This window comes from Cryptomeria japonica, chromosome 1 (assembly GCF_030272615.1).
Source record: "Cryptomeria japonica chromosome 1, Sugi_1.0, whole genome shotgun sequence".
NCBI lineage: Eukaryota > Viridiplantae > Streptophyta > Pinopsida > Cupressales > Cupressaceae > Cryptomeria > Cryptomeria japonica.
Window position 1 is genome coordinate 172,226,596 of NC_081405.1, and position 19,262 is coordinate 172,245,857.

Below are 19,262 nucleotides of genomic sequence, written 5' to 3' on the forward strand. Positions count from 1 at the left end.
AATCAAACTAAAACTATAGAATATATTAGCCAATCAAAATATTACAAAATAATATATTTCTTACCAACCATTTGCAAAACCCAAGGTAAGAATAACAAAATATTATTTAATTAACTTACCCAAAAATATAACCAATAGAATAATAGGGTAGGTAGAAAGAATCTACCAAACAACCCAAGAGAGTAAAAATAGAATAATAATAATAATATAAACAACTCATAAAATCATGGGCACAAATAATTATAAAATCTCAATAATAAATAAATAAATAAAGGCTATATTAAATTAAAGCCATAATAATAAATCAAAGGCTATTTATATAATTAAATATTCTAATTTATAATATAGCCTTTTCTTACTAAATGATAATATTAATATTAATTCAACAACACTTTATTATTAAATATTATACCAACTATTTATTTAATAAATTATTATAAACTATATTAATCTTCTATTTTAATTTAACATTATTAAACTATATAAATTAATTTTATAAAATAAGTAATAATTGACCAAGCTACACAAAGCAAGACACCATAAACTAATCCAAGAAAGCATCACACACTACCCATGACTCACGCCAAGACTCTAAACTGACAAGGGTAGTCAACTTAAACCTAGAGTATAGGGTGGGTTATCATATCAACTCCGATCAACTTGCAATTGGGATAAGACACGCTCAAACCTGTGAAGCCAGGTTGAGTCGATGTCTGGTACCTGCAAATCCTGCGTCCACAAAGCCACAATACAACATATACAATATATAATGAACAGACAAGTGATAGAGAATCGCGACAGCATGTCATGCTCACAATGAGTGATATGAAATCGTCTCTACTCACACAAACAATCACCCAATATAGCATCAATGCATCACATAGAATTATAATCATAGAATGGGGGTTAGTACATCATAAAATAACATCAAATCACCATAGAACAAATATGATATACGCATAGAAGTGAACACACAACAATCATCATATAGTAATCCATCCTCACAATAATCTAGGAATATCATCATCCATCTGAAATCATAATGTCAAACACAGCATAATATGTCTAATATCTATAAAGAAGCATCCAAAAACATAGGTAAATCCATAAACATCTAGTCAAAGCATCACAAAATAGTCTAAACTATGCCAGTATAATCTATCAAAGCACAAAAGAAAAGATGAGTCAAGGAGAGGCACTATAGAGCATAGGTTAGGCATCCTAGAAAGTGCATCAACCACCATGTTTTCTTAGCTTTCATGTATTTTATGTCAAGTTATACTCACAGAAAGTGCTCACCCACTTTTTCTAGTGGTCATTCAAATATTTTTGAGTAAAAAATAAATTAAGCTATTATGATTAGTCTTCATCACAAATCTTCCAATGCATGCATGATTGTCAACATCTCCTTATTATAAATGGAATAACCTCTTTCCAATTTACATATTATTATTATTTTTTAATCTCAAGAACAATTTAATGTCCACTTTGGGTTAGGAAAACACTAATACCTTATCTAGATGCATCACATTTAACAATAAAAAGCAATGAAAAATCAATAATAGAAAGTACAGACACTAGCTCATTACCTCCTTCAGCTTGTCAAAAAAAATTTGAGCATATTTAGTCCATGCAAAAGCTCTCTTCTTCATCAAATCAATCAAAGGAACAACCAAGAGAAACCTTTCACAAACCTCTTGTAGTAACAACATAATCTCAAGAATATTTTCAACTCTGTCAAATTAATGGGAGGTGACCAATCTAGAATTGATTGGATCTTTTGTTGATCCACTTGAACACCCTTGGCACTTATGACATGTCCCAAATACAAAATATCCTCCAAATCAAACCCACATTTGGACAACTTTGTAAAGAAAGAATGCTGCTCCAAAACAACCAAAACCGTATCTAGATGTTTTAAATTCTCTTATTAGGTTTTACTATATATGAACATATCATCAAAGAATACTATCACAAAGTTTTTGAGTTTTTTTACTAATGCTTGATTCATGCATGATTGAAAAGTAGCTAGAGCATTAGTGAGACCAAAAGACATGGCCAAAAATTCAAAGTGTCTATAATGTCACATGAAAGCTATCTTCCCAACATCTTTATCGCTCATGTGGATTTCATGGTATCTTGATCTCAAATCAATTTTGGAGAAGTACATAGCTCCATGAAATTCATCTGTGAGCTTATCTATCCTTGAATAGGATATATGTATTTGTGATTCTCTTCTTGTTAAAATTCATATCATCAATATACATTCTCATAGTGTCATTCGTCTTCTTCACAAAAACTATTGAAGATGCAAATGGACTAAAGCTAGGTCTTATGGAGCCCATATCAAGAATTTCTTGGATTGCCTTCTCAATCTCCCTTTTATATAATCTTGGATGAAATTATGTAGTTATAATAGGTTTAACCCCTTCTTCTAACTATATAACATGTTGAAATCCTCAATTTGGTGGTAGTCTTGGAGGCATATTATTGAAAACTGAACAATTCTTATTTATAATTTCATGAAAATAATTGTGATGCACACCTTTCTTGCCTAACGGAAACTTTGTAGGAAAAATTAGGAAAATTCTCTCCCATGCTACTTGGCATCTACAAAATATTCTCTCCATCCTTTTTGTTGTCACCATCCATGAAGCTCCATTTGAGATCCCTCTAAGGACAATATTATTTCCATCTATTCTAAACTTAAGATCCATGGACTATTAATTATGTGTGTATTCCCCTAGAGAATGCAAACATTATACTCCCAAAACTCTATTTGTATCTCCTATACCAACCACATAAAATTCATCACATACTTTATGGCCTCTGGGGATTATATTGAGTCGCTTGATTATCCTACTACATGGAATGGTGAATCCATCAAACATCATGACATTAGAACCTTCCAATTATTTTGTCTTCACTCCTCTCTTCATCACCAACCCTTGATTAGTAAAGTTGTGGGTAGCCCCTCCATCAATAAGGATGATCATCCTCTATCCTACTAGTACTCCACAAAATCAAAAGAATTTTTTTTGGGGGGCTCCTGAGTGGGTGACAAGTGTACTCTCTTTTGTGATTTTGTGTTCTACCCCTAACAATATGATCAACAACATCTTCAAATACCTTGGGTTCATCCTCGTATTTTCAATCTTTATTTGACACCACTTTCATGGAATGTATTATGCTTTACCCAAGCATCTATGTCCAAGATTCCATGGCTCTCTATAAGAGAAGCACAATTTTTTCCTTCAAAGTGCATTATTGTATTTCTCATCCTTGTTTGGTTTGGGGGGTCGCATTTTGGGTTAAGGGAAGTTCTTATGAAGAGGATTCTTATTTGGCATCGATGGTGCATTCTTGGAGTAGAATTTATTTCTGGTGACCAAATTCTCTAGATGTAGAGCTCTTTTGATGGCCTCTTACAAGGAATGTGGATCAAACGCCCTTAACAAACCCTTGAGTAGTTCCGATAGATCCTCTAAAAAAAGAACCATGAGTATCTTTTTGCCACATATAGAACCATCATTGATAACCTTTAAAATTATACCACAGTGTTCAATTGTACCTTCTTTCCTCAATTGTGCTAACTCCCTAAAGTGAATCTGCAGATCCTTCCTGCCAAACCTATCCATCAATATTCAATTGTACTCATCTGGGGTAGTAATTGATCCACATCCTTGGGTCACGACGCTATGGTACCATCGCTCATGAGCCACACCCTCTAGGTGTAAAGTGACAAACTTAATGGCTTCTTCTTCAACTATGGGATTCAAAGAGAAAAATGTATCTGACTTCTACAACCATGCATTGGCTTAACAACTACCCAATCTATCATATATGGGTATATTGATCTTACTCGAACAATGTTGAATGTCCCTATGGGGTTGCTCCTCATACCTTCTCCTCCTATTCCCATTTATTATCTTCATCTCATAATACTCAACAAAATACATGTCACAACAAATGATAGGATCTATAGCATTATATTTAGTGTAACACCAAGCCATTTCATCCTCTTATTGTGGATGTATAGATTGTTCTTCTTTCAAGAGTTTTGTCTCATCTCTTTTCAAAAATTTAGCTTTGAATGTCTTCAAGGATGGGTTAATTTAAGTCATGTTATTTGTCAAATTACTTCCCTATCCACCATTTGGAGTAGATCTCCCAACACTCCATTATTGATTCATTCCTTTCAAAGTTCTCACAATCTCTACCATAGACTCTCAAAGCGGATTGAAATTCTCTAGCCATATATATGTTTTAGTCCTTATGACCTCTTACAAGTGGGCTTCATCATTTCTATCACCCACAACTTCTTCTTTTCTCTTTTCCTTTTGTAATACTTGATTACCCTATAACCTTTTTTCCTAAACCTACATCACCACACATCCACAAGCTTGCAAAAAACATGGCTCTAATACCATGGTGTAATGTCATATCAAATATTTTTCAAATATAATAATATATTTGAAAACACAAATGATAAATTTCACCAGATTACACAAAATAACACCAAATAAAATAACAAACAACTTGCACAAATGACATAATTTACAACAATATTGATTGTTGCGACAAACGTTACAACAATTATAACAACTACAAATCTACAGCACACAATGCACACACCAAACAATTTAACTTCCCTACAAATTCATGAAGCTCTGATGCATTCCCTGTTAGAATGTGTTAGATTATTTCAAGGACTCCAACTCCTTGGATCACCTACAAAAACCAAAACAACCTTCTACAAGAGAGAAAAGCAAGAGCATAAATTTGCAATAATGGATGCAAAATATATTAGATCAATATGATCAATGATATGCATATGTAATCTATAGAATACAATAAAATGTATATATGAGACCTTGTTTATAAAGACAAGGTTGAGAGATAGGACTAACTAGGATGATGACAAGTGTCTTAATCATATGTCATGTGACAACTACGGGATAAGATCACATATCTATGAGAGACTTATAGAAATATTCCTAACTCACCGGGAACTAGTTAAATAATGTACCTTTTTCACACTACAAAGGTTGAAATATGATAGGAAACACCCTAGTTCACATCAACAGAATGGTCTTAAGAAGCAAAGGGTTTTTATTATCTAATTCCAATAACTAATGGGATTTCATCTACTAAGCACAAGCTCTTATGGGTTTTCGTCCACGAAAGAAATCTCAAACACAAAGTGTTCTAGAAGATAAAAAATGACGTAATAATGGATGATCTCAAAACGAAATGTTTTTCCAAGTTTTATATGTTGCACACCTGAAGGATAAAACAAGTCGGCCTAACCTCCATTGATGTCAAGACAAAAATTTGAATTTTAAAAGTTGGCCTAACCTAAATTGGTGTCGAGGCCCAAATTTAAATTTTACATGTTATATATTAAGTCAGCTATAAAGACCTTACAAAATTCAAATTTTAGGATTTTCTCCTTCCCCAATACCAAGTTGATTTCTCTTCTTTGTTGGACTCAATCTAGAAACTGAAACAAAATCCCTTTTTAAGTCTCATTTTTGAAGTTTCAAAGTTTCCCATTATGTTCTACCACTCTGGCACTTATCATGTGGTATCTTTGATTGCCCAATCCTTGACACTTCTTTAACTCCCCTCTATTCTTTTGGATTAGCATAGGTTATGTGATAGCTTTGATCGTCAATTCTCAAAATTGCCTTGGTATATGTCAAGTAATAGCTTTGATCCCTACTGTGACGTATTCACACATCACCCCATTGCAAATGGGGACCACTATCTTTTGCTTTCTAGGGTTAGTTTTCTTGGTCTTCTAGGTTCTTGTCTATTGACCTTTTGCATTTGAAGGGTCGCCAGGGGGCTCATTAGGATAGCAGGCTCTGCTTGAGTCAGGTGGATCTACTCAAGAGGTCAGGTCAATTGAGTGATTAGGGGTAATTTAGATCGTTCCTAGGGTACTTTTTTTGTGTACTATCTGGTCAAACTTCAATTTGCTAAGTCAAACCTCGGTTGAATGCATAATGTCCTCTTAGGTCCCATCCCTTACATCAAGGGCAGAGTGAATTCGCCTTGAGAAGTCTGGAATGTCATCCTCGTCCTCAAATATCCTGAAATTTGGCTAAGTCTAGAATGTCATCCTAATCCTGAAATTTGACTAAGTCTGGAAAATTGAAGAAACCTCCAAAAACTAGATTTTGCATTATAACTCCTGGAGGTCCGAAACCACTCTCAAACATCCTGACAATATATATGGAATACAACTTAAAGTATAAGAAAGAAGAAAGATATAACGAAATGTTTCTTATTCTTAAATGTTATATTCCATATATGAATCCTGACGGAGAGGCTAAAATGTCAAATTTCTCTCCTGACCCTTCCAAAGGGTCCAGAGCGAATTTCAATTTCGCTCCTGACCCTTCCAGAGGGTCCAGAGCGAATTCCTCTATAAGACATTCCACCTTGACCCAAACTAGGAACTAGCTCATTCCCAGGAATCATTGAAGGCAATTCACTTGTTTGGATGAAGAAATGTGAGAGATGAAGTCAAGATTTGAGCCTAATAGTGAATTTCACACCTGACCCTTCCAAAGGGTCCAGAGCGAAATTCTTGTATGACCCTATTTTTTCTCAAAATCTTGAACTAAATACCAATTTAATGAGCAAATTCACTTGATGATGATTGAAGGAGGCCTAAAAAGTATTTCCAAGGCATGAAAAGGAGAAAATAAGTGAGAAATTAGCTCAAAATGAGAATTTCGCTACTGACCCTTCCAAAGGGTCCAGAGCGAAATCCTCATTTGACCCTCTATCTTGCCTAGGACATTGGAAAGACCTTGTTTTGAACTAAGTAGGTGGAAAATTCACTTGAATGTGGCAAGAGGGGGGTGAGTTTGATCAAGTTTTAAGATGGATTGGATGAAAGAGGTGTGAAACCAACCAAGATTGTGAATTTCACTCCTGACCCTTCCAAAGGGTCCAGAGCGGAATTCTTCGAAGACACCTTTTTTCTTCCTTGTTTGCACTGAAAGTCTTGTTCCTTGGACATGGTGGGGGTATATTGATATGTTCTTGCCTTAGGAAGTGATTGAAAGCATTGAAAAGTGATGATTTTGTCCAAGATTGTGAATTTCGCTCCTGACCCTTCCAAAGGGTCCAGAGCGAAATTCTTCATAAGCCTCATTTGCTTCCTTGCTTAGACTACCAACCTTGTTCATTGGGCATATTTGGAAGTAGATTAACATGTATTTGCCTTTTGAAGTGATGGAATGTGAAGAAGTGAAGGATTTTAGCCTAAAACTAGAATTTCGCTCCTGACCCTTCCAAAGGGTCCCGAGCGAAATTCCCAAAATCTACCTTCTCTCAATTTTCTCTCAAGCCAAGTGTGAATCAAGATTGAAGATGTCCTTAAGCATGGCTTTGAGTTGTTTGTGATCACCAAATGTGAAGGAATTGAGCTAAAACTAGAATTTCACTCCTGACCCTTCCAAAGGGTCCAGAGCAAAATTCTTGAAGAACGCCTATTTTTCCTTAGAGAAGGTCAAATCCTTAGTTTTTATGACGTGGATGGGAGTGAAGTGATGTGTCCCTGCCTTTTGAGGTGGATTGGGGTTGAAAAAATGAAGAAATGAGCTCAAAACAAGAATTTCGCTCTTGACCCTTCCAAAGGGTCCAGAGCGAAATTCCCAAAATCCCTCTTTCTTCCATTTTTTGTGTCAAGACAAACCTTGATCAAGGTGAAATGAGCTTGGAAAGACCCCTAGGCGTGCCTTTGAATGGATTGTGGCCACCAATGATCAATATTTTGAGCTTAAACATGGATTTTGCTCCTGACCCTTCCAAAGGGTCCAGAGCGAAATCCTAAATAGGTCCTATCCCTGGCCATGGTTTTGAGCGAATTTCTCCTTTCAAGCCATTTTGAGGTCAAACAAAGTGTTGTCTTCATAGGGTAAGGATCCAAAGACGAGAGTCCAGGTATAGAAAGTGAGAAGGGTAGATCTAGGTGAAGGAAAACAAGCAAATCAAGAATTTCGGTCCTGACCCTTCCAAAGGGTCCAGAGCGAAATTCTCAAAATCACCTAGTTTGCTCATGATTGAAATCAAGACATGGATTCCTAGGTCTTGGTGGAGAGAAGACTAGTGTATGCTTGCCTTGGAAGGCATTTTGGAGTAGAGAAATGATAGAATTTGTCCTAGAATGTGAATATCGCTCCTGACCCTTCCAAAGGGTCCAGAGCGAAATTCTTAAAACCTCTATTTTGCTCCAATTTTGCATCAAACCTAGTGTTGATTGAGATTAAAGGCACCCTTAGGCATGCATTTGAGCAAGTTGTGGTCACAAAATGAGAAGAATTTGAGCCAAGAATGCAAATTTCGCTCCTGACCCTTCTAGAGGGTCCAGAGCGAAATTCCTTATAGGTCATGTCCTTGGCCTAGGTCCAAAGCGAAATCCTCTTTTTTGGTCTTTTTGGGGGTCAAATCAATGATGTCTTCAGGAGAAAGCGATTCAAAGGTCAAGAGAAGTTCAAGGCAAAGAGATGATGAAATTTGAGTTAAATAGCAAATTTCGCTCCTCACCCTTCCAAAGGGTCCAAAGCGAAATTCTTATAGGGCCTGTCCTTGGGGAGGATCTTGAGCGAGCTTCATTTTAATGTCTTCTTGTTGATGATTTAAGGTAGAAAATGATATGTTAGAATGAATTTATGTGTCCTTAATCACCTTTTGGTTTGTTTTACAGGTGGAAGAAGACCAGGCCAGGACAAGGACGACCTATTCCAATCTCATCATCGTCGGGGGCATTCCAAGTGCATAAAGGAGGACTCAAGGTGTTTTGAAGCGTTGGAAGACTTCAAGTTTTCAAGGAGTTGCATGTTAGCTTGAAGACCTCATTCTACCACATGAAGAAACCACATAATGATAGAGAAGAAGGATCTTACAAATACTTCAAGGCAAAGTATGCTACCAGAGAAGGAAGACTTGACAGTAAGGAAGCCTCGTCAAGCACATGGGAGTAAAGGAGGTACATCATTCTTCGCATCAAGGACAGAGAAGGATCAACCACGATACAAACATCAGACAAGGTGGCATCCCAGTCACCGTTCCTCCAGTCAGACAGGTCCACCTCAACATGTCCAGATTTAGTGTACCTGACTCATTGGGGATGGCACAAACTCTGGTGTACCTACCCTTGCTTCCTATTGGTCTTCAATCCTAGAATGTAATTTTCTCATTGGCTAAGGAAGTTTGTTGTAACAAACTCTAATTAGGGTTTCTATCCTTTAATCCTAACCATTGATTCTAAGTCAATTAAAGTCATCAATTTGTAAAGGGGCTCTCTATATAAAGCCATGGCTCTTCATTTGTAAAGGTTAATAGTCAGAGAATAGTTAGGAGTTAGCAAAGGAGAGATAGTTAATAATTAGTAGCTCAATAGTAGATAGCATTTTAGAGTAGAGTAGAAAGAGAAGGCAAAGATTGTTGTCAAGATATTGTTACAAAAGACATGTAAACTTCATTGAAGGAATGGTGAATTCTATGTGTTGGTTCTACAATTTGCATGGTCTCTATACTTCTCAAGTTTAATTTCATGTTATTAGATGAATGGAAGAAATTTGTATATCCATACTACTAGCGGTTTGTTGATTGCAAACTTGCCTTGCATAGTCAACTGGAATCATTCAGCTTAAGCTTAACTTCAATTATCGCTTCCTCATTGATATGCATCAACCTGACAGTGTCTATGCTTGTAGCGGTGATCTGAACATCATAAAGCTTTCCTTAGAAGATCGCACTAACCTTGTGCAGATGATCCTAGCATGTCAAAGCAAAACTTAGTTAAAGTTTCATCAAATGTCATCCATTGCTCCTACATTCTTAGCGTTAGAATTAGATTCCTCTCCAACCCTTATCCTTTTTTCCTTTTAAAAAAAATCAAGGATCAGTAAAAACCCACGTTCCAGTGATATCCAAAGTAAATCAGACACTCAGGTCATCAAATGTAAGTCCCCTTGTGATTCCAACAAAATCACATCATACCACAAGAGCTTATCCACACGTAGAGACCCTACATATCAGAACCTTGGAATTGCTCTAATTGATCCTTCGGCAAGATCTTCAGTAGTCGGGGAACCTTTGTTCAAGAGAGGATAAGATACTTTGGTATTTTATTCTGTGTTCGCATGTGCATGAAAAACACATCAATAGAATTGGCACTAGAAGGAGGGCGTGATCGCGATAAACACTTGAGCAAATGCAATCCAGATTTTATCAAGTCATATTTTGAGGAGTTATATAGAACTTCTAACCTCTCTTCACGCTTAACAAAAAGTAGAAGAAAGGAGGGCGAACGTGAACTCTTGAATCCAAGGAAGATCAATGGAAAGCCTTCTTCAACACTCGACGAAAGGTGATCGTTGGGTCATCAATTGGACTTGTGAAAGAAGGAAGCAAGCTGGAACCAATTGAGCTCTCAAGTTGAATCTGAGATATTCAAGATCTCTCTTATTCCATAAAATCCAAAATATATATGTATATATAAAAAGAAAGATTTCTCAATGGAGCAACAACGGTTTCACGATGAGCAACAAGTTGATTTTCCTCAACTTTGGTGGAGATTGGATACACAGCTTTATCCACGCAGATTGTCCGAGTTTGCAAGGCCAGGGCAATGTTGAGTCCATGAGACAGATGAACATGATGAAATGCATTGCTTGAAGTACTTATCAAGGATAGAATTGGCACTGCAGGGAAAGATCTTCTTTTGGGATGTTCCCAGACTAGAGGCAGAAGAAGGCAATTTCAGTGTCCCAGAAACCAAAGATCCTCTTCTAAGCTTCTTATGGATGATCGAGAATCAGCTTATTTTGAATGGTGAAATCCGTTTAGAGAACATATTAATACCATTGTGGTGTAGGATTCACAATGCACCTCACTCTGAATTTTCTTGCTCGGTATGTGAAATGGCCATCAATCAAGTCAGAAATCAGTTTGGAATGCCAATCTTATCCGAAGAAGAGTGTATTGTGAACAGATCTTGGGGTGCACATCTCGCAGCTAAATTCAGGAGGACATATGAACAAGACACTACTCCAGCACCTGACTGTGAGGGGAGCCAATTGCAAGTTGAGGATCGAAGCTCCCTTAATGATCAATATGAAGTTGTGAATGATATCTCTCTACACCTTGTACCAAAAGAAGAAAATGATTAAACGACCTTTCAAGAATACAACTCGTTCCTTGAAGAATTTTCATTTATGCTACAAAGGGAGATCCTTGAAAATGAAATACAAGTGGTTTCAAGTAGCATCTTTAAAGAGGACAATCAAGTTGAGATGGTGAACAAAGAGTTACAAATCATCATAAGTAAGCCTAGGTATGAAGAACAAATCGAGGGGGTGCTTGAAGATCTCATCACCACCATATTATTTGAGGGGGCACTAAAAGATCTCATGGAAGAAGTACAAATGGAATCACTGCCAAAAAAATTTCAAGATAAGCAAGTTATGGTGAGCGATATGATTCATCATCAACTTGGCCTCCAAAGACAATGCTTGAGAATGAGATACCATCAAAGATTATATTTGATCAGCTAGAGGAGATGTTTGAAGCTCAATCCATCAGGGAGTGCTTAGTTTTTGAGGATATGCTCACAAAATTCCATGAAGATGCTTGGTTTATGCAAGATGTCTCAATGAAAACAAAGAATGTTGAGCTATTCGAAGGGGCGTTGAGCTTGTTTCAAGAGGAACTTCCTAATTAAGATCAACACACTGTGAATGCTCATGGAATAGTTCATCATCAATGGCGACCTCCTGAAGCAGTTCGTGACCTTGGTTCCGACAATGCAATTCCATCTGAGCCTGAAATACACCAGGTTGTTTCTTTCCTTAATCCTAGCCTTGAAAGTTATTATGATTTTGATTATGGGGGTTTTGGGAAAACAACTTGCATTTGGATAGATCACGGTCCTGATGAGTTACCCCAACTGATTATCTTACATGAAACCTTGCCTGAATATGAGAGATGCATGGTGAGAGCTTGTTTTTCTGTATTTCGGGATGAATTTGCTCGACTGAGAACCATCACCTTTGCCATGCTCATGTTGCACAACCTGAGAAATCATGTAAAGTCATGTATATACTTCGCTTATTTGAGTTGTATCAAGTCTAAGAGTCTTGTATATAGCTTTTAGAGTAGGTTTTCCTTTCATGTGTTTTAGCTAGAGGTCTTTTGAGCCTTGTCCTTAATTTGCCTTGAGTCATTTGACTTGTGATCTTGAGTGGCTCACGTAGTTTAGTTGTTTGCTTTCTTTAGATAGTTTTCTTTTGGTGTGCGCTTTAGCTTAGTTTGCTTTGGGTCGGTCTGTTGGTCGGTTTGTTGTCGCTTGGTTTAGTTTAGGTGTCTTGAGTAGGATCCTCCATTTGTGAGAAAGGCGTCTGTGTTGTTGCCCACACATTGGCAACATCTTGGATCTTATGCTAGACTCATTTATTAGATATCTATTCATGAGGTGCTTTGAATCTGAGGTTGTTCCCCTTCAGCTTTATCATCTGATCAGGACTGGTACTTGACCCAGAAGGGAACCACTTTCTGTGTCTTGATGTCGACATCTATTGATTACTATATCTTTACACATTAAATAGACTCCGAGCCATTATGGTTTTCAGGCAAAGCTGTGATTAGTGAAAAATCTAAAATCTGGCTTCAGCGCCACCGCAATCTTCAAGCCCTAGTAAGCTCTGCTGCTTACGAGCCAAAGGAATTGACGAAATGAAAAGCAATATCAAAAGGGAAAAAATGAGAAAATGAAATGAAATGAAATATCAAAATTGGCTAATGGGAATATGCGAGTAACTCCATCGGGGCTATGGACACTCGGCTGGCAATGGAGCAATATTCGTGAGATTGCGGTGATAAACTCGTCAGGACTATAGACGTTTGACTGGCAACGAGGGTCTATCCAGGATGCTTATGAAGTTTGGATATATTACGTAGCCAATCACAGAGGAACCTAAAGGTCATAGTTGTCTTGTCGAGAAGAATGAATACACTTGCACACACATGGGTAATCAAAGACTAAGCGTCTTGATCTAGTTAAGGATTCTCTTTCCTCTTTGAGTACATTTTTTAGTCACCTGATAAGTTGGGTTGAACTTTTCGAAGGTCCTAAGTGTCAATTGGGTCTTTATCTCTAAAATGTTCAGGAACATTTATTCAAAGTGGCGCTAGATGTTGTGACATATTCACACATCGCCACATTGCAAATGGGGACCCCTACCTTTTGCTTTCTAGGGTTAGTTCTCTTGGTCTTCTAGGTTCTTGTCTATTGACCTTTTGCATTTGAAGGGTCGCCAGGGGGCTCATTAGGATAGCACGCTCTGCATGAGTCAGGTGGATCTACTCAAGAGGTCAGGTCAATTGAGTGATTAGGGGTAATTTAGATCATTCCTAGGGTGTTTTTTTGTCTACTATCTGGTCGCACTTCAAGTTGCTAAGTCAAACCTTGGTTGAATGCATAATGTCCTCCTAGGTCCCATCCCTTACATCAAGGGCAAAGTGAATTCGCCTTGAGAAGTCTGGAATGTCATCTTGATCCTCAAATGTCCTGAAATATGGCTAAGTTTGGAATGTCATCCAGATCCTGAAATTTGACCAAGTCTGGAAAATTGAAGAATCCTCCAAAAACAAGATTTTGCATTATAACTCCTGGAGGTCCAAAACCACTCTCAAACATCCTAACAATATATATGGAATATAACTTAACGTATTAGAAAGAAGAAAGATATAACGAAATGTTTCTTATACTTAAATGTTATATTCCATATATGAATCCTGACAGAGAGGCTAAAATGTCAAATTTTGCTCTTGACCCTTCCAAAGGGTCCAAAGCAAATTTCAATTTCACTCCTGACCCTTCCAGAGGGTCTAGAACGAATTCCTCTATAGGACATTCCACCTTGACCCAAACTAGGAACTAGCTCATTACCAGGAAGCATTGAAGGCAATCCACTTGTTTGGATGAAGAAATGTGAGAGATGAAGTCAAGATTTGAGCCTAAAAGTGAATTTCACTCCTGACCCTTCCAAAGGATCTAGAGCGAAATTCTTGTATGACCCTATTTTTTCTCAAAATCTTGAACTAAATGCCAATTTAATGAGCAAATTCACTTGGTGATGATTGAAGGAGGCCTAACAAAGTATGTCCAAGGCATAAAAAGGAGAAAATAAGTGAGAAATAAGCTCAAAATGACCAGAGCGAAATCCTCATTTGACCCTCTATCTTGCCTAGGACATTGGAAAGACCTTGTTTTGAACTAAGTAGGTGGCAAATTCACTTGAATGTGGCAAGAGGGGGGTGAGTTTGATCAAGTTTTAAGATGGATTGGATGAAAGAGGTGTGAAATCAACCAAGATTGTGAATTTCGCTCTTGACCCTTCCAAAGGGTCTAGAGCGAAATTCTTGGACGAGACCTTTTTTCTTCCTTGTTTGCACTGAAAGCCTTGTTCCTTGGACATGGTGGGGGTAGATTGATATGTTCTTGCCTTAGGAAGTGATTGAAAGCATTGAAAAGTGAGGATTTTTTCCAAGATTGTGAATTTCACTCCTAACCCTTCCAAAGGGTCCAGAGCGAAATTCTTCATAAGCCTCATTTGCTTCCTTGCTTAGACTACCAACCTTGTTCCTTGGGCGTATTTGGAAGTATATTAACATGTCTTTTCCTTTTGAAGTGATGTAATGTGAAGAAGTGAAGGATTTTAGCCTAAAACTAGAATTTCCCTCCTGACCCTTCTAAAGGGTCCGGAGCGAAATTCCCAAAATTTACCTCCTCCTCTCAATTTTGTGTCAAGCCAAGTGTGGATCAAGATTGAAGATTTCCTTAAGCATGGCTTTGAGTTGTTTGTGATCACCAAATGTGAAGGAATTGAGCTAAAACTAGAATTTCGCTCCTGACCCTTCCAAAGGGTCCAGAGCAAAATTCTTGAAGAACACCTATTTTTCCTTAGAGAAGGTCAAATCCTTAGTTTTTCTGGCGTGGATGGGAGTGGAGTGATGTGTCCTTGCCTTTTGAGGTGGATTGGGGTTGCAAAAATGAAGAAATGAGCTCAAAACAAGAATTTTGCTCCTGACCCTTCCAAAGGGTCCAGAGCGAAATTCCCAAAATCCCTCTTTCTTCCATTTTTTGTGTCAAGACAAACCTTGATCAAGGTGAAATGAGCTTGGAAAGACCCCTAGGCGTGCCTTTGAATGGATTGTGGCCACCAATGATCAATATTTTGAGCTTAAACATGGATTTTGCTCCTGACCCTTCCAAAGGGTCCAGAGCGAAATCCTAAATAGGTCCTATCCCTGGCCATGGTTTTGAGCGAATTTCTCCTTTCAAGCCATTTTGAGGTCAAACAAAGTGTTGTCTTCATAGGGGAAGGATCCAAAGATGAGAGTCCAGGTATAGAAAGTGAGAAGGGTAGATCTAGGTGAAGGAAAACAAGCAAATCAAGAGTTTCGGTCCTGACCCTTCCAAAGGGTCCAGAGCGAAATTCTCAAAATCACCTAGTTTGCTCATGATTGAGATCAAGACATGGATTCCTAGGTCTTGGTGGAGAGAAGACTAGTGTATGCTTGCCTTGGAAGGCATTTTGGAGTAGAGAAATGATAGAATTTGTCCTAGAATGTGAATATCACTCCTGACCCTTCCAAAGGGTCTAGAGCGAAATTCTTAAAACCTCTATTTTGCTCCAATTTTGCATCAAACCTAGTGTTGATTGAGATTAAAGGCACCCTTAGGCATGCATTTGAGCAAGTTGTGGTCACAAAATGAGAAGAATTTGAGCCAAGAATGCAAATTTCGCTCCTGACCCTTCCAGAGGGTCCAAAGCAAAATTCCTTATAGGTCATGTCCTTGGCCTAGGTTCAAAGCGAAATCCTCTTTTTTGGTCTTTTTGGGGGTCAAATCAATGATGTCTTCAGGAGAAAGCGATTCAAAGGTCAAGAGAAGTTCAAGGCAAAGAGATGATGAAATTTGAGCTAAATAGCAAATTTCGCTCCTCACACTTCCAAAGGGTCCAGAGCGAAATTCTTATAGGGCCTATCCTTGGGGAGGATCTTGGGCGAGCTTCATTTTAATGTCTTCTTGTTGATGATTTAAGGTAGAAAATGCTATGTTAGAATGAATTTATGTGTCCTTAATCACCTTTTGGTTTGTTTTGCAAGTGGAAGAAGACCAGGCCGGGACAAGGACAACCTATTCCAGTCTCATCATCGTCAGGGACATTCCACGTGCATAAAGGAGGACTCAAGGTGTTTTGAAGCGTTGGAAGACTTCAAGTGTTCGAGGAGTTGCATGTTAGCTTCAAGACCTCATTCTACCACATGAAGAAACCACATGATGACAAAGTAGAAGGATCTTATAAATACTTCAAGGCAAAGTATGCTATCGGAGAAGGAAGACTTGATAGTAAGGAAGCCTCGTCAAGCACATGGGAGTAAAGGAGGTACATCATTCTTTGCATCAAGGACAAAGAAGGATCAACCAAGATACAAACATTAGACAAGGTGGCGTCCCAATCATTGTTCCTCCAGTCAGACAGGTCCACCTCAGCATGTCCAGATTCAGTGTACCTAACTCATCGGAGACGACACAAACTCTGGTGTACCTACCCTTGCTTCCTATTGGTCTTCAATCCTAGAATGTAATTTTCTCATTGGCTAAGGAAGTTTGTTGTAACAAACTCTAATTAGGGTTTCTATCCTTTAATCCTAACCATTGATTCTGAGTCAATCAGAGTCATCAATTTGTAAAAGGGCTCTCTATATAAAGCCCTGGCTCTTCATTTGTAAAGGTTAATAGTCAAAGAATAGTTAGGAGTTAGCAAAAGAGAGAGTCAATAATTAGTAGCTCAATAGTAGATAGCATTTTAGAGTAGAGTAGAAAGAGAAGGCAAAGATTGTTGTCAAGATATTGTTGCAAAAGACATGTAAACTTCATTGAAGGAATGGTGAATTCTATGTGTTGATTCTACAATTTGCATGGTCTCTATACTTCTCAAGTTTAATTTCATGTTATTAGATGAATGGAAGAAATTTGTATGATCAATGTTGAAATTTGTATATTCATACTACTAGTGGTTTGTTGATTGCAAACTTGCCTTGCGTAGTCAACTGGAATCATTCAGCTTAAGCTTAACTTCAATTATCGCTTCTTCATGATATGCATTAACCTGACGGTGTCTATGCTTGTAGCGGTGATCTGAACATCATAAAGCTTTCCTTAGAAGATTGCACTAACCTTGTGGAGATGATCCTAGCATGTCAAAGCAAGACTTAGTTAAAGTTTCATCAAAGGTCATCCATTGCTCCTACATTCTTAGCGTTAGAATTAGATTCCTCTCCAACCCTTATCCTTTTTCCCTTTTTTTAAAAATCAAGGATCAGTAAAGACCCACGTTCCAGTGATATCCAAAGTAAATCAGACGCTTAGGTCATCAAATGTATGTCTCCTTGTGATTCCAACACAATCACATCATACCGTAAGAGCTTATCCACACGTAGAGACCCTACATATCAGAACCTTGGAGTTGCTCCGATTGATCCTTCGGCAAGATCTTCAGTAGTCAGGGAACCTTTGTTCAAGAGAGGATAAGATACTTTGAACCTTTGTTCAAGAGAGGATAAGATACTTTGGTGTTTTATTCTGTGTTCGCATGTGCATGAAAAACACATCAACAATCCCCAATCCCAACATTTCCCAAACATGTGTCAAGTACTACCTCTGAACCCTAATTCCCAACATCTCTTGTGTGGGTCTTAGATGCCTACTGTGAGAACAAAATCAACCTTCTATGTAGTCTATCATAATCAAGGGGGTAGTATGTAAGCACCCAATATTGTATGGGCCAACATATACATCCAATGATGATTTGACAATCTATCTCATAACCCCCATAACATGCTCATTTCTCCTCATAGCCTTTTCTACCTTGATGGGAATCCTCCTAACATCCTAGTACCCTCATTCACGTGTCCATCCTTGATTATCACTCGTTTAGCCTACTTGTCCTCACTTTCAAAAAATGCCATTACTTAGTTCTTGAGAAACCTCAAGGTTACTTAGGCAACCCATGATGTTAAGTTATAGATTCACTTAACTAACTTTCCTTTGTAAGAGGGTGAGGCACCCTTCAATATGAGAGAACCTTCATTAGTTGGTTTGCACAAAAGTCATTTGGATTTGTTTGATTTTTTCCAATTTCCCTTCTAAGCTTTAGCTATTTCAATTAATGATAGCTTGCTTTCTTTCCCTACTTTCTTTCCTACTTTAAATTCAAGACTTCATTCCATATTTATATAAATTTTTCCTTCCATCCCCTCTTCTCTTTTCCTATATAACCTCCCCTTCTCTTATTCAAATAAGAGAGAAAATGCATAGATAATATAAGTATGGAAGATAATTCTTGATTAAAATAGCTTTCCGCAATTTTGAAGAAGCTACCTCTCCATAAGATGAGGAATTGTTCGGCTATCTCTACAAATCTTTCCTAAAAGCTTATGTATCCCTTTAGGAATTTGGATCACCTTTAGAAGATTGCATGCCTCTTTACAAAACACAATCCTAAATCCTCATATCTAGGCTTTAACTTGATCCACATAACACGAAGACTATTTTCCTTCCTCATAATCAATCTCTATATAGATCTTCCATTTCCATCGAGTAGAGTACCCTAAGGCTAGAGGAGGAGAAGAAATTATAGATAAAATTTTATGCTTTATGAATCCCAATCACAACATTGCAAAGAAGCTTCAAATCTTCCATGTTCTTTACTTTCAAAAGCATTTTTCATTACTTTGTTTCTATCTCTTAGTTTAAAATTTACTTAGGTATGATTATATTTTGTTTAATTTGTGTCTTTCAAATAAATTAGGAAGTTTATTTAAAACATTTTCTCAAAAATTAAAAATTAAAACTCCAAAAACTTAGCATAGGTTGAATGTAGAATTTATATAGAAATAATTAGTTGTAACTAAATAACTAATTTAGACTTTAATAGAAATAAAATAGAATAATTTAGTTATACAATTAGAATTCTTACTTGCAATCTCTCAACTTTTAAAAAGCATGCAAAACAAAAAGAAAGAAGCCCTCAATTCCATCGTGAGGCATTTAAAAATTTGTAAGTGAAACATCAAACAAAGAAAACATCAAAAATCACTCTCCTTTGATTTATCTCTCTCCACTTTTCATGCTAGATGTGTCTAGGGATTAAGGAAGATTAGATTGAGTC